Here is a 23812-nt window from a genome sequence, read left to right as displayed (position 1 = left end):
CAATAGGACAGTGGAAAAGCAGTCTATAATATACTGTACTGCACATCAACATAAAAAAAACAACCACCAAGATAGCAATGTGGATGAATCTAAAAACCACACGTAGAGTGAAAGAAACCAGACACATAAAAGTACATACTACATAATTCCAACTCTATCAAATTCTAGAAAATAGAAAGCTTATATATAATGACAATGGATATCAATGGCTACCTGAGACTCAGGTTGGGGTGATAGAAATGTTCTGTGTATTGATTTTAGTGGTGACTACCCAGATACATGCATTTATCCAATCACACAAAACTTTACGTTGTAAATCACATCCTTTCTGCTCTCTTTGGCTACCATAATGAAAGACTCCTTGCTTGGGGATCCTTGTAGAGCTTGCTTTTGATCTGCACATTTATTACCAAGAATAACCTAATGCAAATGATGTCAGCATAGATTTAGACATGCACAGATTCTATGTAAATATTTGTTGGTAGTCTGTACTGCCTTAGGAAAACATAGTTATTTTCTCAGTGTTTGCTGCATAGAACTGTGCATGTCTATCTGTTCAGGTTGTTTATTAGATTGTCTGATTTATAGTGTATACATATGTCCCTTCAAAATTCTGTTTGGGCCATGTCGCACTTCTAGGTAATTTCCTCAAAGTGTATCGTATGCTTGAAACTACAGTGATGAGTGTATTCAGGATACAAAACTCTTGTATCTTTATGGTGAATTGTTCTTTTTCTTATTGTGATAATCCTCATTATTCCTAGCAAAATGTTAGTTTCTCCATTTTGATAATATTGCTATTGAATACACCTACTTTTTTCTGATTGAAATATTTTAAAATATATTTTATTGATTTTTAGAGAGAGAAAGGAGAGGGCTTAGAGTGTTAGAAACATTAATGAGAGAGAAACATCGATCAGCTGCCTCCTGCACACCCCATACTGGGGATATGCCCTTGACCGGATTTGAACCTGGGATCCTTCAGTCTGCAGGCCGATGCTCTATCCACTAGCCAAACTGGTTAGGGCTGATTAGAATTTTTAATATTTTTTGTTTTCTTACCTTTGAACCTTTCTTCATACTTCAATATCATAAGGACATCTCTTAAAATTGGCTTCCAGCTGAATTTAGGTTTTGTTTTTGTAGCAAGTCTCTATCATCTAACAATATCTCTCTCTCTCTTTCTCTCTCTCTTTCTCTCTCTCTCTCTCTCTCTCTCTCTCTCTCTCTTTCTCTCCCCCTTCTTCTCTTTTTCTCTCATCTATCCCTGCCTCCTACACCCTAGATGCAGCATCTCAAGAAAGTTTATTATATTTATAACTACTATAGTTATAATATGTTTTAACATATTTTAATTTGCATTTTTATGCCTCATTTTTATTAGTACAGAGCCTTTAATATACAGTTTATAATACTCATCTCTAGTTGGATTTGTTATAGTATTGTGATGTTTTTTATTTGAAGCTCTTGAGAACTCTTTCCTATATATGATTATCAAAAGAAGGAAGAAGATAGATAAGTTGATTCTATTTCTTAATTAAAATGATCAATCCTTCCCCCACTAAGATGTGAGAATTTGGGAGTTGAAAAGAGTCTTACAGAGGTTGCCTAATTCATTTTACATGTGAAATTGAAGCCAGGATGATTTATATATGTAGTTCAAGTCACAAACTGAGTTAGTAATTATGATATGACTGAATGGAAGTTTCCTAACTCTTTGTCTAGTGTTCTTTTTTTTTGCTGTCCTTTCAGATTTGTGTTGTGTACTGTAGACTGTTGAAAACATCTTCTGCATAAAATAGTAGCACATGTCTTCCTGAAAGAGCTTGTAAGTTGAATCAATTCTGAGATGTACATATTAAGATAAGAAACATGCAAAGTAAATGCTAAAATGCAAATGGATCAAGAGCTCCAAGGTCATGCAGATTTAAATCTGTTTTTAAAAAGGTGATCATCTGTTTTAAGTTTTATCAATGACTTTGAAAACAATAGACTCAACCATAATGGGAAAATATGAAATATTTTCTAATTTGTAGTTTGCCCTTTGTAAAAAAAAAAAAAATTGTTTCAATATTTAATTTATTATTACTCATTTATATACACTTGCAGCATTATTTCTCTATGACTTTACCTTCCCATGGAGCATTTGAATCATTAAATCTTCATTGTTGAAAGTATCACACATGTCCTTTTTATACCCCCTTGACCCCTTCTCACCTGCCCCCACTACCACCCCAAGCCTTCACCACCTTATTGCTGTGTCCATGGATTATGCATATATGCACACAAGTTCTTCAGCCGATCTCTCCCACTCACCCACCCTCCCACTTCCACCTTCCTCAAAAACATTAACCTGTTCATCTAAGTCATATTTCATTTTTTGTTATCTTTCCAAATACCTCCATTTTAAAATATCATTTCCAATTAATACCAGATGGCACACAAAATGAAGAGCCAATACAGGGAATAATTACTCTGTAGTGCGAAGCGCAGAACTCCTGGGGGTAAGTGAGATTATGGAAAAAGATGCCATCAGGTCTCTCCTCAGGTTGACAGTGGAAAAGCAGTAGTCACACTGAGAAAAAGCTTACATCCTCTCCACAGGAGAAAGCAAAAGGAAACACTGAGATCCAATTTCAAGTTGTGTTTAGACTTCTAGTATAGGATTCTCTTCTTAAAATACATATTGTCAACCCCTGGTTCAGCAGATCTTTCAAAACTAGTCTTTGATATTTCAGTCTAGAACTATATTCTGGGCATTTTTTATTTATTTGTTTGTTTTTTTGTTTGTTTGTTTGTTTGTTTTTTAGCAGATAGACCAATTAGACTTTTTTTTCTGACAGCAGCCAGAATGTCGTGGGGCCTATGTTGAATTTCTGTCACATCTTGTGCTTATGAAAATAAACTGTGTCCTTGGGAATTTCAAAAAATAGAAAAGCAGGAGACCAAAGAGAGCACCAGGGGGAGGCAGAGTGTGGAATTCATTGCTGTGAGGTTCTGGCGGGGTCTTTGGCTTGTAATAATAGTGGGGGTTCTTTAAGGTAAATCAGGATAAAAACAAAACCTCATGAATCCTACTATCTAGCAAAAAATCTAATTTTTGATTAAACTCATGTGCACCACAAATTAATTCTGAGGAAAGGTACCTTGGAAGTGTTGTATATTTTATTTTTTACGGATCCTGTTTAAACCTGAGGGAGGGCAAACACGTGCTGTGCACAATCCCTGAGGCATACACCAGATTAAGTCTGCCTCTCACCAGCAAGGTAGGCTTATCCTGAGCTCATCGCTCAAGCTCTGGCTGATCCCTTCCCATTATTCTTCTTTCCATCCCAGTCTCAGCCCTGCACTCACCTCTTCATCTTCAGATTCCCTGGAACTTTAGGTTGAGTGACAAAATTAGCCCAATTTGCCTGTGATCATTCGTTTTTATCCCTGAAAGTCTCACTCCCTACAAAAGCCTTCCTTCTTTCTAAACTGCTATGAGGTACATCTTTCTCCAAGTGACTAACAGCTTTCTTCATCTAACAAAATAGCACAGACCACTTCCTCCCAAACACACACACACACACACACACACACAGAGAGAGAGAGAGAGAGAGAGAGACATGTGCCTTGCATGTCTGTGTTTCCAGGTCAGCCTGGTGCCTGAGTGTTACTCTTCTTTTGGCTTATCTCACCAAGTTCTCCATGCCCTCTGATGACCTTTATTTGTTGGTTCTGTCTCGCCTTGGAGACTGTGACAACCTAGGACAGAACGTTCCTATTTCAAATATGCCTCCCCAGTTTATTTCCATGAAGAGGAATGTGGGATGTCGCACTGCACACTCTGGGGTTTGCTGGCCCAAATGTAATTGCTCAGCTTTGATACATGAACATGACTTGCTGTTCTCTTCTTTTTTGGAAGATTTTAAGATCTCCTCTTTGTCCCTACTTTTCTGAAATTTTACGACTAGATCCTTTGTGTGGGTATTTTCCATTTATTGGGCTCGACAGTCATTAGGCCCTTTCATCCTGAAGAAAAAAAAAACATGTCTCTTGCTTCTTTTTACACCACTTTTCTATTAATTTTATACATTCTCTAATTTCTCTGTTCTTTCTAATAGTTCATTGTTATTGTTGGTTGTACCCTTTTAATTGTATGTAACATCCTGTTCTTTTTAATGGATGCAACATTTTCTGGTGTTAAGGTAACCATTAAATGAAATGTGAGCATTGTGTTTTTAACATTCATTTTCTAGAGATCAAGTGATTTTATTAGAATATGCCTCATGGGGCCCTTAATTTCTTTAATTATAAATAAAATTGTTTAAGTTATAAAGTAAAAGATTCATTTTATGAATGTTGAGGCTATGGCAACGTATAATTAAGTGAAATTTATTGTAGTTGTTCAAAGGATTGTGGAAAATCTTGTTTCTGGCCTCTGATTTTACAGCTTTTGAAGTACTGGTGAAAACTCAGAGCAAACCTCATGTATTATATGTTTTGTATCTGCCAAAAGATCACCTTAAAAGCGTCACCCCCATTTTTTCCAGTCTGTGGAGATCAACTGAAGTACTGGCATGCTTTAATCCTAATTAATGTTTTGAATGAAAATACAAAAACAACAATTAACTACCCATAGGGATGACTACTTAAAATAATTTTAATCAATTAGAAATAAGCCAAAGGCCAAACAAATTTCCGGTAAAATAAGACCTGGGGAATTAAACCAAATTAAAATGTTCTTAAGGGCACAAGGGTTCTTACACATAGAGAGGAAAACAATAAGCCAGCATTGAATAAAAAATAGTATCCTCTATTCACAAAATCATACCACACTACAACTGAATGACAGGGAAGTCACTTCTACGTCAATGTTAAAGCTGAATAATACAGAACAATTAATCCAATTCTTATTTGTATAGAGAAGTAAAGAAGACCCAAAACAATAAGGAACTTAGTCAAGTCCTCACAAATAGGTAATGGCCCATGAAACAAATAGGTTGTTGTTCTAAGAACAAGCTCTTTAGTCTTTTTATTCCTACAAACATCAATGTTCTTTTTCTATAGTAATAAGTCCTATAGTGGAATATAGTTCCACAACAATTGCAGTTTTCAGGTGAGGAATAATTTGAAAATTCTAGTTATGGCTCATATAATTTAATATTCAATACATTATAATTTCAAAAAAAAAAAAAAGAAAAAAGATTCCAGACCTATATGTTTTAAATAAAATATTTAAAGTAGAGCATAAAGATGGTACAGAAATGGGCAATAAAGGTAAGAATAAAAAAAAAAAAAGAGAAAGCAGAGAATATGCATAAGGGCAATTTAAGAAATCTGGGTTGTAAAATCTAGAGAAGAGAATGGTAGAGTGACTTTCTATAGTGAAAAGACAAATCTAGGCTATTGTTCCCCCACCTTCACTGAGATAAAATATCACTAGACCTCAGTGAGCACAGATGCAACCAAGAAGCAGTTCTGGAATGCAGAGTAACTCATCTATGTCTGGCCAGCCCCCTGCTAGTGAAATAAGAGGACAATGTTAGATAGATCCCTGGACTGACAGTTATCATCCCAGTCACTTAAATGTGTTGGTCAGGGTCTAGGAGCTAGACCAGGTAACCACTATGATACGATAATGTCACACAGTAAACTGTCTCTCCTAATCCAGGAAATTACATGTTCAATTCTTCCCAAGTCAAAGACATTCTGTAATAATTAAGCATATAGGCAGGTGTTAGAATGACTGGGTTCAAATTTCAGGCTTCATCGTTAGTTATGTAAACACAGGTAAGTTACTTTAAAGTGCCTTGGGACTTCCCATATGTAAATTGAGGGGATTTTGGTACCCTCACAGAGGATTTTTGAACAATTCTATAACAATTCCTAGGAAAAAGTAAGCTATTATTATCATCCTAATGTCTAAATTTAGACATTATATTTTAAGTTACTTGTTGCAAATATTAAAGTAAAAATGCTTATTTAAAAAAATTATCTATTAAGGATATCACCAGCTTGACTTAAGGAGGGAAAATGTATCTAAAGATATTTAACAGCTTTTATTACATCAGATAATGGGCATGACACATCAAATGGGCAGTGGTGGATACTTTGACTAAATTCTAATTAAGAGTCTATTGAATTAGTGAATATTTAAGTGGGTATTTGCTCTGAGTAATGTTGAACATCATTTACATGAGCATTGAAAAGGTAGTTTTTAAGTTATTTTTATATTTAGAAACCTTGAGGCAAGACTATATCTCTCTAAATATAAAGTTCATTATAATGTACTAGAGGTCCAGTGCGTGAAATTTGTGCTCTCAGGGGGTGTTCCTCAGCCCAGTCTGTACCTTTCCAGTCTGGGACCCCTGCAGGATCAGGCCTAAACTAGCAGTCAGACATCCCTTACACAATCCAATACTGCTGGCTCCTAACCACTCGCCTGCCTGATCACCCCCTAACCACTCCCCTGCCAACCTGATTGATGCCTAACTGCTCCCCTGCTGGCTCGATTGCTCCCAACTGCCCTCCCCTGCTGACCAGACTGCCCACAACTTCCCTCCCCTGCCACCCATCTTGTGGCAGCCATCTTGTGGTGGCCATCTTGTAACAATGTGGGGGCAGCCATCTTGTGATGATATGAGGGTAACATGCTAAGGGCGCGAGGACAGCCTAAGCTTTTATTAATATAAATAAATGCCCTCAAAGTATAACTTGTTTCCAAATTGATGAGTCTATTGGCTGCCAAATGAACTCTCAATAGAAACAATGGAAAAAGCATAAAGAATCTAGAATCTAAACACAAATAAGAGAACATCCAATAGTAATGAGATGCCAAAACCTTACAGTTATTTATGGCAAGAATCTCAGTCAAGACTTAATGGTGAAATGATTATTTAGCAAGAGAAGGAGGCATTACTATCTTAACTAGTAAGATACCTCAATACAGTCAGTTCTGCAATAATGAGACATATGTGTTCCTAAAAATAATTGTGTTCTACAAAATTATTCAATAAAAACTATAGAGGTTATGCAAAAAAAAATTTTTTTTGAATGCTGCTAGGCACAACAATAAAAAAAGGTGGAAACCTAATAAATATGACCAGATTTATATATATTAAATAGTTAAAAATTACATATATAATACAATACACAGGGTATTTTTACCATGAAAAAGACCTGAAGTTGGCTTGTGTAATTAGGCGACAGAGAGGTTGCAGCTTGTGAGTTATGATAAAGAGGTGGAAGGATTAAAATGTATCTGTGTGCACCATGCGCACATATTTTGTGCATTCCTACCTGAATTGATTCAGCTGGGCAGTCTTGTGCAATCCTCTGGTGTTTCTCGCACATAAAGTCATGCATAAGCAAATACAAAATTCACATTATGCTCAAATCATTCCCTAGATACCAATCTCACAGGAATAAATCAGTTCTCCAAACAGAGGATTTGTGTATGACAACTTAGTCATTGATATAAAGACGGTTGGGGCTGGGAATAATATTGCCCAAAAAATAATTAACGTTGAACTTTCTAAGATTGCAGAGGTTGTTGAATAAATTGATTAATTCAAATGAAAAAAAGATTAGCCATTTAAAATATCTTATTTTATTAGCTTTTTTTTTGCCATTTTCCTATCTTTTAAATATGACTTCAAAAGTCCCCTAATATATCTCTATAACCTTGAATATTATCTTTTTCAAAAATATTTCAAGACAACAGTATTTTTTCTGCTAAACAAAAATTAACTTTATGTAAGTGTGAGAATAAAAAGTATTTATATATCAATTTTCAGATAAATAGGGGAGCTATGGAACTTGGGGTTTTTTTGGTTTTTTTTTAAGGACAACTTAGAGCTGCATTTCTGTGCTTTAAAAAGACTCGATTTATTGTGTTTTTTTTTTTCTTTTAATATATTTTATTGATTTTTTTAACAGAGAGGGATAGAGAGTTGGAAACATCGATGAGAGAGAATCATCAATCAGCTGCCTCTTGCACACCCCTACTGGGGATGTGCTCGCAACCAAGGTACATGCCCTTGATTGGAATCGAACCTGGGACCTTTTAGTCCGCAGGCTGACGCTCTATCCACTGAGCCAAACCGGTTTCGGCATCAATTTATTGTTTTTAACTCCTCAAAACATTGTGTTACTACCTAACTCAGTTTGTTTCTTTATATCAAGGAAAAGATCTACAAATAAAATGGATATTAAAACTCCTAAATTCAATATTGAGAACTCTGTGGCTTTCAGGTGTTTTAATAAATATTTCCACAAAAGCTTTATAATGTTTCTCTCTGGGTACATAGTTTAATTTTAGCTTTGAGACAAGGCCTAAAAAATTAGTTCCTATCAGACTCTGAATATCAGCTTTCAATTTGGTCCAATTTCTGACTATGAGGTACTTAAAAAAATTTCTTTTCAGGTACTTTATCATGTTTCAGCTGGGAGAAGCAGTAAATATCCCTGGCACTATTGAATAACAACTTGGATGCAAGAAGTGTTTCCAAAGAGGGTACAAAAGATACTGGGATACCCTCCCAGGATACAAAAACAATCCTAAAGATAAGCAAAAGAAAGAAAGACTCCGACAATTCCCCTGAGACCTGGAAGCAGTCAGTAGAAGTTTAGCCACAAACGCAGTGCAACCCACATTTCTGTCCAGTCATTTTCCAATTTTCTGTTCCGTATATTCTCACGAGATCTGAGGTGGTAAGAGAAGTACATCATATATTTAGGAAGCCATATTTTATTTTCTACATTTTCTTCCAGCTTCGTTTTTTAAATGATAATTGCTATATAAGTATATTCTAAATTTATGTATGTATATGTGTATCTCTGAGATAGATAGATAGATAGATAGATGATAGATAGATAGATAGATAGATAATAGATAGATAGATAGAGGGGTCATTTGAAGAGTTTCTAACTTGATGCTAGAAAACAAGCAGGGGTCTTGGCAGTATATCTTACTGCACTCATATGCGCCTCTTTATCATCATAATTGATGCAGTCAGGTTGGTTTCAAGTTATATTCAATGCCAATCAGCAAAGTAAATAATTCCATACCAATTTATGCCACATAGCTACTCATCTGCTTTCAAGTGAAAGAATGTACAACGTGCTTATCCCCTCTTTTTGTTTGTGTGCTGGAAATGGAAACACAAAGTTTACGATGGTGTCTTTTACCAGAATAAATTTTATATTTCCCGATTATCAGGTCCACCAGTCCAATGAATTTTTGAAATTACGTGCTATCAAAAAACTTGAATAAAATGTTTTGTAACCTGAAATCTACATTTGAATGCAGCTATGTCCATTTTAGGTGGCTCTACTTAAAGCTGGTAAAAATAATTTACACTTGTTAATGCCAAGTTGTCAACACATGGCAGATGCCCAATCTTAGTTCTTGTATGATTGATGTTCTCCCTCCTCTGCCTCCCCTCCTCAAAGAAACCCTCTCATTTGTTGTGTTATCTAAGTGTTTGGTGCTCCATTGGGCTTTCCTAAGCTAGGGCAGGCCTACAGATATCTTTAAGAGCTGAGTTTTCCAGTTGCCTCAACACTGCAGTTCCCAGTACTGCCCTGAAGGCATTTTGTGTTTCTGTTTCCGTTACCTTTGCCGGTTTTCTTGTGGTGAGCTAACATTTTTCAAGCACTCTTTCTTCGATTCACTTTAAGCTTCTCTGACTCTACTCTGCATTTTCCTGCTTCTCTTTAAGCTGGAGTCAGGCTGTCAACACCACTTAGTGAACGCCTGCTGTGAAAGATACAAAAGGAATCAAGGCAATGTTTTCTTTCCTTAGAGAACCTAAAATCTACTTGGTGAGACAGAACATATATTCCCATTAAAAGCCTCTAAAATAGCCCGAAATAAGCATGTATAAATTCGGAATAACCCAGACATGAGTTCTGAAAGATAACAATGGTGTTTAGTAATAGCAAGCTTGACTAAGAAATTTCTTCCAGATGAGTCTCAAGCTTATCAGACATCATGCCTCCTTTTATTATAAATATTTTATAATGCTTCACTATCCTGAAATGAAATTAATAGATGATCAATCTTATAATACACATAATTTCAAAACCATCATATGAAGGCTTCCTGTAACATAAAGGAGAATAAAATGAAAATATTTTATAATCAAATAATATGAATGTCAAAATAGAACTTGACCACACACATGTACACGAGAGGTAAAGTGAGGTAGAGTCAGATGCTGGTCCTACGTGTGACAACTACAAATGTGCTGATGACCTGGAAGTCAGGAGAGGCATGGCTGTCAGAGTGCCAAAAGGGTTCCTAATGAAAACAAATTTTTCCTTGGTTTATATGTGGGTTACACTCATGGAAAAATTCAGGGTGTATTAGAACTTTATACAAACATTTTGTTTCCTGTGTGTAAAAGGGTTAAAGTATGGTCTCCAATAATTGGGAACAGACTTTTTACTTACACAGAGAACCAGTAGCTATTCAAGTTCGATGAGGATTTGGAACAATCCTTCCTGGTGCAAGGTTGTCCTCACTCAGAAAGGTGTCTAGTATCTTCCTGTTCACCACCCTGTCCAAGCACGTGATGACTAAAGGTGTCTGCACATCTTTGCCAAAGAATCCCCCGGGGACAATACTACCTCTACTGAGAGTAACTACAAGTAGAGAAGAGGACAGATCTTCTATGAGAAAGGGGCCAAGCATTTCAGTACCCTTTTCTTCCCATCCCCTTGGCTCCTAACCCTTATATGTGTCAAAACCACATGAAGAAACTTCTGATGAATCTCATTAACACACACTTAACACATACTTACATAGAGTTACTCTGCCTGAAACTATTATAAACACTCTACAAATATTACCACATTTAATTCACTTAACAACCCTCTAAGGCAGACAGTCTTATGACAGGTTACAGTTTAGGAAACTGGGGCATTGAGAGGTTAAGAGATTTACACCAAGGTCACATGGCTAATAAAGATAGAAGCCAAGATTCATATATAGGAGTTTGGGTTTGGGGATAAATAGTAAGCACTACACTATGCAGTAGACCTAGAGACCCCATCCTCCATAATTTTGATTCAGCAAACGTGGGATGAGGGCAGAGAAATCTGCATGTGTATGTGTATGTGTATGTGTATGTGTATGTGTATGTGTATGTGTATGTGTATGTGTATGAATAGGTTTTCACTGATAGTGTGAAGGGCACTGATCAGGGTCTGGGAGGCACAGTGCTATGCCACTGCTGGCCTGGGAGTAACAGGAAGGGGACAGATGCTTGGAGTGGAATCTCTGTGTTAGAGGATGATATGAAAGCCAGGAAGAACAGTGGGTGGGAGACTATTCATGCAAAACCTGGGAAGCCAGGCTAATAGGGATGACTTTCACAAAATGGCCAATTGGAAACTATGTATTGTTCACTAGAATAAAATATATTGAAAGCACGGCATCCAAGGAAGACTATCAATAACATTAATAAACATAAAAGTGTTGTAAGTATAATGCATTCAACAAACACATAAAGAAAATAAATTGGAAGCTGGAGGAAGCACATTAGGTTATACGGGATGGAGCTGAAGTAGGTTCACAGTTGTGAGTATACAAAACACAGAGGTTATTCTTGTATTATTTATTAATTACTGTATTATTTATTTGTATTATTTGTCTTGTTGTTGTTGCCTACTGTATGCTGTTACTTAGATGTTGAACCTAAAGAAGCTGAACTCAGAAAAACAGAGAGTAGAATGGTAGTCAACAGGGAATTGGGGAAATTTTTAATGGTACACACTTGAAACTAATAGATAAATAAGTTCTGGAGATGCAATGCACAGCATAGTGTAGATCAGCGTTTTTCAACCGCTGTTCCGCGGCACACTAGTGTGCCGCGAGATGTTGCCTGGTGTGCCGTAGGTGCAGACAAGACAAGAATTTTATAATTTTTCACTATTTTGTTTACTTAATATTTCATAATAAAGAATTATAAAATACTTTTTTGTGTTTATTTGATTCCTATTCAAGAGAATTACTTTATATATAGTCAATATAGGCACAGAGTTAAATTTTTTAACATTTTCTAATGGTGGTGTGCCTCGTGATTTTTTTCATGAAACAAGTGTGCCTTTGCCCAAAAAAAGGTTGAAAAACACTGGTGTAGATAACCATACTGGATTATCAACTTCAAGTTGCTAAGAGACTAGATCTTTAGTGTTTTCACCACAAAAATAAAAATAGAAGTGATAATTATGTGACAGTTATGGAGATGTTAGCTGATGCTACCACATATAAATGTACTAGTATCAAAACAACACATTGCATACCTTAAATTTACACAATTTCCAATGTCAATTATATATTAGTTTTTTAAAGACTTTCTTGTGCACTGCTGGTGGGAATGTAGACTGCTGCAGCCACTGTGGAAAACAGTATGGAGTTTCCTCAAAAAATTAAAAATAGAACTACCTTTTGACTCAGTGATCCCACTTCTGGTAACATAACCTAAGAATCCTGAAACATCAATTTGAAAGAATATATGCACTCCTATGTTCATAGCAGCACAATTTATAATAGCCAAGAGCTGGAAACAGCTCAAGTGCCCATCAGTAGATAAGTGGATAAAAAAGCAGTGGTACATTTACACCACGAAATATTACTCTGTCATAAAAAGGAAGGACATTTTACTCTTTGGGACAGCATGGATGGACCTGGAGATTATTATGCTAAATGAAACAAGCCAGTCAGAGAAAGGCAAATACCATATGATCTTACTTATATGTAGAATCTAATGAACAAAATAAACTAGCAAACAAAACAGAAACTAGTACATGGAGCAGAGCGACAGCTGTCGGAGGGGAGAGGTGGAGGGAGGGACCAAATGAAAGAAGTTGAAGAGATTAGCCAGAGAACATATAAGCATAAACCATAGACACAGACAACAGTGTGGTGATGGCCAGGAGGTAGGAGGGACTGGGGACTGGGCAAAGGATACAAATGGGTGGTGGGGGATTAGAGGAAGGGGGACATCTGTAATAGCGTCAGCAATAAACGTAAACTTTAAAAAAATCAAGAAAAACAAAACTATTTGCAAACTGAAGGGGCAGGGGAAATGCTCTACAAGCTACAGCTCCCCACCTTTTTCATGTGGCCTGTGAACTAAGAATGGTTTTTAGCTTTTTAAGTACTAGAGAAAATTGAAAGAATATTGTTTTGTGCTGCTTGAAAACTATATTAATTTCAATTTCAAGGTCCATAAATAAAATTCCATTATAAACACAGAAAAAAGGGAAGGAAAAAAAAAAGACTTTCTTGTGGATCATACCTCTTTAGAATGGGTGGTTTTAATATCACAAAAATAAAAAAAATTAAAAACAAATATATTGCCACAGACTGGATATCTCAGTTTCTAAACAACTGATGATTATTTTTTAAAAAATATTGTTTACCTATTACCCATAAGCAATGTGTTCTTATAATGCAAGACAGCTATGTAACAGTAAAAATGTCAGCATCAATCCGAAGGTATGTCCTTAGAGTAACAGCTTCAGATAGCAGTTTAGATAGGACATGTCTATAAAGAGGACATCCAGAGAATGTTGGGAGGGTTTGGTGATAATGAAGGTTATCTTCTCCACTTGCAACTTAACAATTACTTCACTCATCAACCCCATTGGTCCTGCTCCTGGCTAATTAATTCAGACTTTTCCTATCCCCAAAATATCATTCTGGAATTAAATTCAATTGCTCAGGGTTCATGCTTTGCATATTTATTGTTATTATTGTGTATCCTCACTTATGATTTGCATGTTAGGTAATGATGGCTGGTAATTTAACCTACTTTTGCCAGCCCCTGCATGCATGATGTTAAAAAAAGTATCATCTAACTAGCTGTTGAATAACTTTCCATTATGAGGCTCACAAACCAATCAGATAATTGTGGGATCATGGGTGAATAAGCACTGGGAGAGAGAAAGTGCCTTGGAGAGCATTAAATCTGGAGGCCACAAAACCAGGAGATCAGGCAGATAATGAGGCAGAATAGTGTCTCAATGGGGAGTATTCAGGATGGTGACGAGCTAGAAAGTGCAGAGAGGGCCGTTGTCACTCTGTTCCAGGCACTTACTCCGGTAATTATGCCAGCCCACACTTAGCAGGTGCTCTGACTTTTAAAGAGGGGCCATTCAGATTTTTAATCAGATAATTCACATTTTACCATGGTATGCTCAAGCATATTTTGGAGGTCTAATTAAATAATTTTTTTGAAATTTGGATATATTGTATTTTTTTCCACCTTTCCTAGTTTTTTTTAAAATGTATCACGAAAGACTGATAGTGACAATAAAAAATAAAGGGACTTTGAATTATTACTGGATGCTCTTTTATAATTCCTCGCCTATAACAAGCTGTAATAATAATAATTAAAAAAATAGCTGTTCCACCTACATGGTTCTTGTACTCACAATGACTGGTAGTTATAAACTATACTAGAGGCCCGGTGCACAAAATTTGTGCACAGGGTTGGGAGTGTCCCTTAGCCCAGCCTGCACCCTCTCTAATCTGGGATCCTTGTGGGATGTTAAACTGCCTGTTTAGACCCAATCCCACTGGTGGGATCAGCTCTAAATGGGCAGTTGGACATCCCTTTCACAATCCAGAATGCTGGCTCCCAACTGCTCACCTGCCTGCCTTCCTGATTGCCCCTAACTACTCTGCCTGCCAGCCTGATCACCCCCTAACCACTCCCATGCCAGCCTGATTGATTTCTAACAGCTCCCCTGCCAGCCTGTTTGCCCCCAACTTCCCTCCTCTGCCAGCCTGGCCACCCCTAACTGCCCTCCCCTACAGGGTTGATCGCCTCCAACTGCCCTCCTTTGCAGACCTTGTCCCTCTCAACTGCCCTCCATTGCAGGCCTGGTGCCTCCCAACTACCCTCCCTTGCTGACCATTTTGTGTCTACATGGGGGCAAGATCTTTGACCAAATGGGGGCAGCCATCTTGTGTGTTGGAGTGATGGTCAATCTGCATATTACTCTTTTATTAGATAGAATGTTCTAGGAGACATGAAAGCTTAGGCCCAGTCCCATGTCTTTCATTTATTAGACATACTATGTAGTTTCACTGATTAACTTAACCTTCTATGCTTATGATGTAAAGTGGAGGTTATAATTCCTAATCCATATATCTCACTAGGTTGCTATAAAAATCAAATGCCAGGATGTAATATGTGACCCCAGCACAAATGCAGTACCTTGGGACTTATCATTGGCTGGACTTAGAGATCTTTTTAAATAGTAGCTGTTTCCTAAACTTCAGATGAGAAGGTTGATCTAGAGCAGTAATCACAAAGAGAAATATAATGTGAATCACATTACATTTACATTATCTAGAATCCACATTGAGGAAGCAAAAAGGAACAGGTAAAATTTTAATAATGTAACTGATTTAACTCAATGTATTCAAAATATTACTATGTCAACATGCAATCAATATAAAACTTATTGAGATGCTTTATGTATATTTTATGCCAAATCATGGACATAGGATGTGTATTTTTACACGAACATCATGTTTCAGTTTGGATTAGTCTACATGTCAAGTGCTGTAGCCACTATTCTGGACAGCACAGATCTAGATAATGACTAAGGTCCCTTCAACCTGTCTCATTATTATATATTTCATCATGCCTCAATGTTTTTAAATGGCTAAAGCATCATCTACATCATGATAAATTAAAGAAGGCCTTTCACATTAAAAAAAAAAAATTAGGAGTGGAAGGGGTCTAGCGATACCATCCTTTGCTAGTTGCAAAATAAGAGAATATACAAAGAATTACAGCATGTTAGCAATGTCTTTTGACATACTTAAAACTGACACAGTCAAAATTAAAACATATTTCACAGAAAACTAGCTCAGCCCTTCCATTGTTTAGAAGGGCCATGTATGATTTCACTCATATAAGCTGCTTGCTGTATTTATTGTCAACGTAACTCAATGCCAGGCAATGTAATTGAATGTTAGACCATCAGTCTGCTCTAGGAGAGACCCACCACATAGACACCAAGAATTTGTTTAGTGCAGATAAATCTATCAGTGTGGTGACGAAGAACAAAAAGATGCATGGAAACACTTGCCAATTTTTTTTTCCAGGTACTCTGAAATTGTGTCTTCTTTTTTGAACATTTTATAGGAATTTCTTAAAGAACACAGTGGGATCTCATCAGACTTTTTGGCTAATAGAACCTTAACCCAGAATGCATGAAGAATGTTCATCATTAATTCAACACTTCAGTTTTCAGCTGGGAAAGTAAGATGGAACTTTCTGGTATCTGGAAGAAATGATTCCAAAGATTTCCTCTTGGTGTCTCCAGAGAAATTTCTTGAATCTATACGCAGTATATTTGTGTTATTAACAATATTCTAAATTCAACATGTCATGCATAGATTGTTGCAGGATCACAGCTCTGCACAAACCCAGAGGGCACTGTTTACATTTTATTCTATGCAGCCTACCACCAGGAAAGGTACGGCCGGGTGTTTGCAGCTTGGCAGACTTAATGGGCTGTGTTCCTCCCAAGAGCATTTAAACAGGTCTCAACTTATGCTTCATCAATGCAAGTTATTCAGTTTAGCCATGACCTACACATATTTTCTTCCTGTAAATCTCTAAGTAACCACTTGTTTTGCATTTCATATTTCTCCATCTGACAGTCCTAATTCTTTTATTATTTAGCAAAGAAGTTCCCACTCATCATCCTTTACAGCCGATTAAAATTACAATGAAGCATCTTCTTGCCCCTGCAGATGCTGTTTGAAATATAAATATTAAAAAAAGAGAGATAGCTGGTGGTAAATTACCCACAACATGACACTTGCTAGCTAATCACATATTTGCCAATTTTTCTATTTTGTTTCTATTACAAATAAATGAAGCAATCTTGAAGAAATTTATTATGTGTGTTCTACCAAAGAAAATATCAACTTACTTTAATTATCACCATCATTAGTATTAGTAAATTAAAAATGGTATTTAATAATATAAATTACATAGGTTTTTTTTGTTTTTGTTTTTTTTATCTACCATATAACATGGAGTGTTATGTGTGATTGAGACAGTTTGCCACCTATGGAGGCAACCAATTGATGTTTGATTGATGTTTCTCTCTCACATTGGTTTCTCTGTCAACTTGATCTCTATATCTATAAATCTGTTTCTTTTTTTAAATCCACAGCTGTCAGAGGGCAGGGGGGGGGGGGGGCTTGAGTGAAAAAAAAAATGAAGGGATTAAACAAAATAAATATAAATCTCATAAACACAGATAATAGGGTGGTGATTACCAGAGAGAAAGAGGGCTGGGGGGAAGGTAGAAGAGGGTAGAGGTGGGATAAATAGTGATAGGAGACTTGACTTGGGGTGGTGAACACATAATACAATATACTATAGACTTGTATTGTATTATACAATAGAATTGTTGGCTGGTATCTATATAATGTTATTAATCAATGCCACCCCAATAAATTCAATAAAACTTTTTTTAAAATCGTATTTGCTTTTGTTTGTTTTTAAAAATATTTATTTATTGTTGAAAGTATTACATATAATCCTTTTTCCCCATTGAGCCCTTCTATTCGCCCCCCCGCCCCTCCCCCCCCGACACACACACCACAGGCTTCATCACCCAATAGTCTGTGCCCATGGGTTATGCTGGGAAAATCATATTTGTTTTTAAATTGTAATTATTAATTTGCAGAACATCAGTAAATGGTATTTGAAAGAACACAAGTTGAAACTATGCAAAATTGTATGCCATTTTATGCAACACTACGTAATGTTTCTATTGTTTAAAACCTATTGCTAAGTGAAAACAAATATAGAGAGTAAATGTAAACCTATAACTCTTAAAACCTAAACTAACAATAGCTTTGCATCCAATAATCAATTTCATTCACTACTATTAGCACTGATTATTTCTATTACACCTATAACCCATGTTATGAAAATTTTGAAATCGCATGAAGATTTCATAAAAGTTCAGGCAACAAAATATTTGCCTAATTTAAATTCTAGTAAGGAGCTTTAACTCTCTGAATTTTCCATCACCGCTGTGAATTTGTGGAAGTCATTCTGGCCAGAATTTACCTTTCTTAAAAAGACCTCTGAAGTATTAAATAAATATTCTGATTCAATTTTTCTTTCACACGATGTTAGTAGAAAAGAACCTTCCAGAGCAGTGGTGGAGGTAAGCTCTAAGCTTAGTGCTCAGTGGTAAAGGTGGACCCTGTAGTTGCATAATAAAATGGAGATAGAACACAATTAATGTCACTGGTTTAAAAAATTTGATTGATAAAAAAAAAGTGTCAATGCATATTTTAACTTTGCCTGGAGTTTACACAATGGTTGCTGCTAACGTGTTTAGGATACAGATGAGCACCATTTCAGACACAGAAAATTTCACCTGCGGTCATACAACAGAAAGAGAGTAAGAGGGAGGGGTAGAATTTAAGTTTTAAAAATGAATTCAAATGTCAACAGCGAATAAGAATAGTCAATATGAGTACCAAATTAGAGAAGAAATGAGGCTCGACACTAGGGAAGTCCTGAAGCAATCAGAATAAGCCCAGCACCGTGAATCCTAAGTGAGGTAGACTCTACAACTGCCCTGCCTCCCAGTAAGAGCATTTTACAGCCCACAAGCTGCAGGGAGCTTTCAGTGGCTCTCAGTGAGCAGCACTTACTTCCTCGCCTCACTACCAGGGACAACTCGACTTGCTGTGGCCAATGAAGTATGAGCAGCAGAAACAGTTGCCAGTTGTGAGCATAGGTTTACAGACTATGGCAGGCTTCAGCTGGCACTCTGGCTCTTTTACCTCTGCCCTGAGATGGGTAAGTCAACATGAGGGCCTGCTTCCTCGGCTTGGATTTTAGAAGGAAAACACAAAGGTCACACCAATCCATGATACCACAGCCACTATAGTCTACAAATACCATTAAAGAGAAATTTACTTCTGCCATGAGTCAACAACATTTGGAGATTGTTATTGCAGCCTTCCCTCGTGAGAGCAACCTGATGCATTAAATATCCACTGGATGACTTTCTGTGTATAATCTAGAGCACATGTGTCAAACACAAGGCCCGCGGGCCAAATCCGTCCCGCCAGGCCTTGCAATGTGGCCCGCACCGCGCTGTCATCACTGCACTCCGCTGTGTTTCCATCACAATGACAGTTTATGACTGTTCAGTAAACCATTCGGCCCGCGATTTAGGCTGGATTTTAGATTTTGGCCCCTTCTCTGATTGAGTTCGACACCCCTAATCTAGAGGATTCCACCAAATCTGGATTGAAATATTAAAGGAACCAGGTCAAGATGGAAGGGCATCCACTATGAGCAAGGGTTTGTGTGGAAGACCAAATTTTGCTTTTAAGGACATTCCATCCCATTTGGGAGAATTTTAGTGACTTCTCTAGGCTGTAGGTGAAGACTGTTAAGGAAAGGGATGAAAGTGCCAGAAGACTTTAAGACTCACTCTTTCCAGAGGGAAATTATCAGAAGATATTTCTTAGGAAAATTACAATTTACTTTAAACTTTGAGGGAGGGCAGTATCACCTCCTGTAGACGAACAGGAGGAATATTCATATTTCTGTAAGATAAGCACATTAGCAAATGTACAATGTTTAGAAGGGAAGCAAGTGCAAGACTGAAAGCTTCAAACTACAGAGGAGATTAAAACTGAAAGTAAAGGTCAAGTCAAATTGTACACAGCCTTGAATACCAACTTATAAAACACCAACATTGAGTTTTATCAAATAACTAGTGGCCTTGTGCACAGATTTAGCTGGTACACAGCTTCTTGCACAAGTGGGGTCCCTCAGCCTGGCCTGTGCCCTCTCGTAATTCAGGACCCTTAGGGGATGTCAGATTGCCAGTTTCGGCCCAATTCCGCAAGCCAGGCCACGGGACACCACCAGTGCACAAATCCATGCACCAGGCCTCTAGTATGCAATAAGATCTTCGGTTAATCCCTTTCCACCCTCTCCCCTCCCCTCTTCCTTCTGAGATTCATCAGTCTGTTCCATATTTCCATGCCTGTTCATTGAGCGTCTTCCCCTGGTGGTCAGTGAGCATCATAGCTACCAGTCAAACAGTCAAATGGTCAAACAGTCAAATGGTTATATATATATATATGTGTATATATATATATATATATATATATATATATATATATATATATATATATGTATATGTATATATATATGTATATATGTATATATATGTATATATATATATATATATATTAGAGAGAGAGAGAGAGAGAGAGAGAGAGAGAGAGAGAGAGAGATTTAGATGTCATTTCTAGGCATTATATATGCCTAGAAATGACATCTAAATGTAATTATTGTAGTCCCTAAAATATCTCTGTGCAGACATCAGGTCTCACTTTCCTTTTCTTGAGCCACAACCCAGAATGGAGAAACTTAGCTCAGAAAACTCACACATGGCATATTTTCACAAAATCTATTGTGTATTTCTTCAGACGATCAGCTAATGCCCCTTCAGAATCATGAACCTGCTCTCCGATTTAGTTCACTGTGGAAACCTGCTGTTTTATATTGCTGCATTTCCTGCTCAGGTAGGAAATTCAGCAATACAAAGCTATTATATGCAATACCTAGACTAATCATAACTATATTTTTAATGGAGAATTTTAAGTAATACTAGGCAAAAATATACACTTTTATGGGTTGCTTTAAATTGCCCATAATTCTATAAAACAATTATTTAATTTAGCAAGCTTTCCTTTTCCTTCCACTGTTACAATTAGCTTACATTTTTCTCTGGAAAGTAAATTAGAAGGATAAAAAAACAGATTTTAATGTTGCAACTTTACAGATAAGGTTTCAAACACAAAAACCATTCTTATTAAATATTATGGCTACAATTTGTAATGCTAAATGTGTTTTTGCTACATGGAATATTCAATGAGTGTTAAGACAATATTGCAATGCTAATTTAATTTTAGTACTTCTTGCGTTATTTTCATTTCAGGTCAAAGTTTTAATATTTCATTAACATTCTAGTCATATGTTATGTATTTGTACATTATAAACATTATTATAAGGGCTTGAATTACTATGCATTTTTGTACATCTCTGGTTTAGAAAATCATAGGACTGATGCTAAAATGTTAGCCTGGAAATAATTGATTTGAAGTCATTTTCTAGATGAGAGTACTTGAAGGACTAAGTAAAAAACATTTTAAAATCAATTAAATCTACATTTACATATACAGAATTAAATGAAGAATATAAACAAGTTTATAGATAATTCAAGCAAAATTTGATTTAAGGTATGTTTTTTGTTCATTTTGTTTTTCTAGTTGGCTGATCAAATGTTTTTTTGTGTGTGTGTTCTTTTTTTTGTGCTAAAATAACATTACCTTAAATTCTACCAAAGGCATAAATCTATAGTTATTGCTTCAGATTAGATATGCATTCACAATATCTGTGATAATCACATGTGTGTGTAGAACAGGAAATCTTACAAATATAATCCAAGTAATTTTCAGAAGCCTCCCATTATTGTGCCTATATTACAACGTCAAAGAAAATTATTTTGCTCAAATCAATACAATATTTATAGAAGGCAAATTTCTTAGTAAATCTAATTCATAAACAGTTATGAAGCTATACCATGAAAAAGGCACTACACTAGGGGCTGTAACCAGAAAGAATCTAGAAGCAATAGGGTTACAAGTTAAATTCAAGTCTGATCTCTTCACTCATGTATTCAAATTCCTTCACATGCAATTCCTTTGTTCCTGACATGGCCAGCATCTCAGAGTGTCCCTTCTGAGTCATAATTTCATTTTGCTATTTAATTGTGCATCTCGACAGAAGGAGGGTTAATTTCTTGCCTATTTTTGAAATTCATAAAAAGAGAATCAAACCATAAATATTATTTTATATCTGATTTCTTTCACTCAGCATTGTGACAATTTATCCAAATTTTTCATGTATCTGTATATATTGAGGGCTGATATATTTAGATAAACATACAATAATTTGTTTATACACTCAAATGTCGGCGATCAAGATTCTAGTCCTATCCCCGCTGTATAGTGTAGCCTTTTGAAATAACAACCCAGAATAGGGGCCATCTAACACGAGTTTTCAGCCTTTGGGGAGGACTAAAATCTGACTTTTTTCCTTCAGTTCTAGTTTACTTCAAAATGCTATTTACCTCTTAACAACTTTTCTAGAATTGGCAGAAGAGAGGAGACACAGGTGATCCTTTGGGGCTTTGCTCCTGATGAACAGAGAGCTTTGACTCTGCCCCTTAGTTAGTCTCATGAAGCCCTTGCTCTCATCTGCTTTATAAAAGAAATCTCTGAATTGAATCAGCTCTGGTTTAATTAATTGGCTATTATCTTTCCCTTTTTCTCAGTCAGGTAATATCCTACTACACTATAGATTTTGAATAGTGCTTTAGTATTCATTACTGGAAAGATTAGTCCAAATCATCTAGTTAGCTATTTCTTTCAGGTGTTTTTCTTTCACTGTTGGTAAAGTATCAATCTTTCCCTTGGGTCTTTGAAAATATTTCATCAGCATATAAGTTTTCCACCTGTATTTAAATTTTTTGAATCTCAAATTTGGGCCTCAGATATATTCACAGGCTTTTTGAATTTTCTGTTAAATATTAAGTAAAATATTTTTATAATAAAAAACAATTATATAATTGTTTAAGCCCACTCATGCTTACTGGAATGGAATATAATAATTATAATAATCATAATAATATACTAATAATTAAATGTATTTATTGTTCAAAGAGATTAAGTAACTTGTCCGAAGCCATGTAGTTAGTAAGTGTTGGAACCTGTTTACTTTTTTGAACAACCTGGCTCCAGATTTCTGTCAATAAACCATTATACCCAAAATTCCTTGGAAGCAGTGATAGCTGTATCTCATTTACCACATACACTGAGTGACCAGATTATTATGATCTCTAAACACATAATAATCTGGCCACTCCATGTATATCCTATATAATAAATTGTCCCCTTGACCAGGAGTTCGACCAGCAGGCAGGCTGGCCAACCGCCCATGTCCACTCCCCCTGGCCAGGCTGGCCAGACCCCACCCATGCACAAATTCATGCACTGGGCCTCTAATATATGTATGTATATGTGTGTGAGAGTGTATACACACACACACACACACACACACACACACACACACACACTCTGAGTGGCCAGATTATTATGTGTTCAGAGATCATAATAATCTGGTAACTCAGAATATGTCCACTATCTAACACAAGGACTCATACACAGCAAGTGCTCAATAGATATTTGTTGGATGACTGCTTGAATAACCCAATATTGTTCATATATATTATAAACATGATAATTCCATAAAAATGAAAAGAGAAAGATTATATCAGGTTAGATTATCAAAGGACACTTTACATAGTAGTTAGATTCTGAATTACATTTGGAAGCCTCCATCTGGAATGCTACTTACAATTTGAATAGGAAAATAGAAACAATGAAAGCAAAAGCAAAAATGTAAAAGAGCACAGGTATATACAAGACCTGCTTTAAATACATTTGAATAGAGGAAAATGTTTTTAAGTTATATGTATGTCCATTCTAATACTAATTAACATTTCGAACAAGGCTCCTAGACTATGTAGTTTATATAATTATTTCATTAATAGTATAAAGTATTAATCATTTATTTCCATTTTACAAATAAGAAAATTGAGTTTCCAAGAGAAATAAATCATAGGTCTAGCAAATAGTGAAGCTTGGTAATACAGAATGAAAAGGAGAAGAAAA

Source organism: Pipistrellus kuhlii, unplaced genomic scaffold (assembly GCF_014108245.1).
Source record: "Pipistrellus kuhlii isolate mPipKuh1 unplaced genomic scaffold, mPipKuh1.p scaffold_m20_p_13, whole genome shotgun sequence".
Taxonomy (NCBI): Eukaryota; Metazoa; Chordata; class Mammalia; order Chiroptera; family Vespertilionidae; genus Pipistrellus; species Pipistrellus kuhlii.
This window is presented reverse-complemented; position numbering follows the sequence as displayed.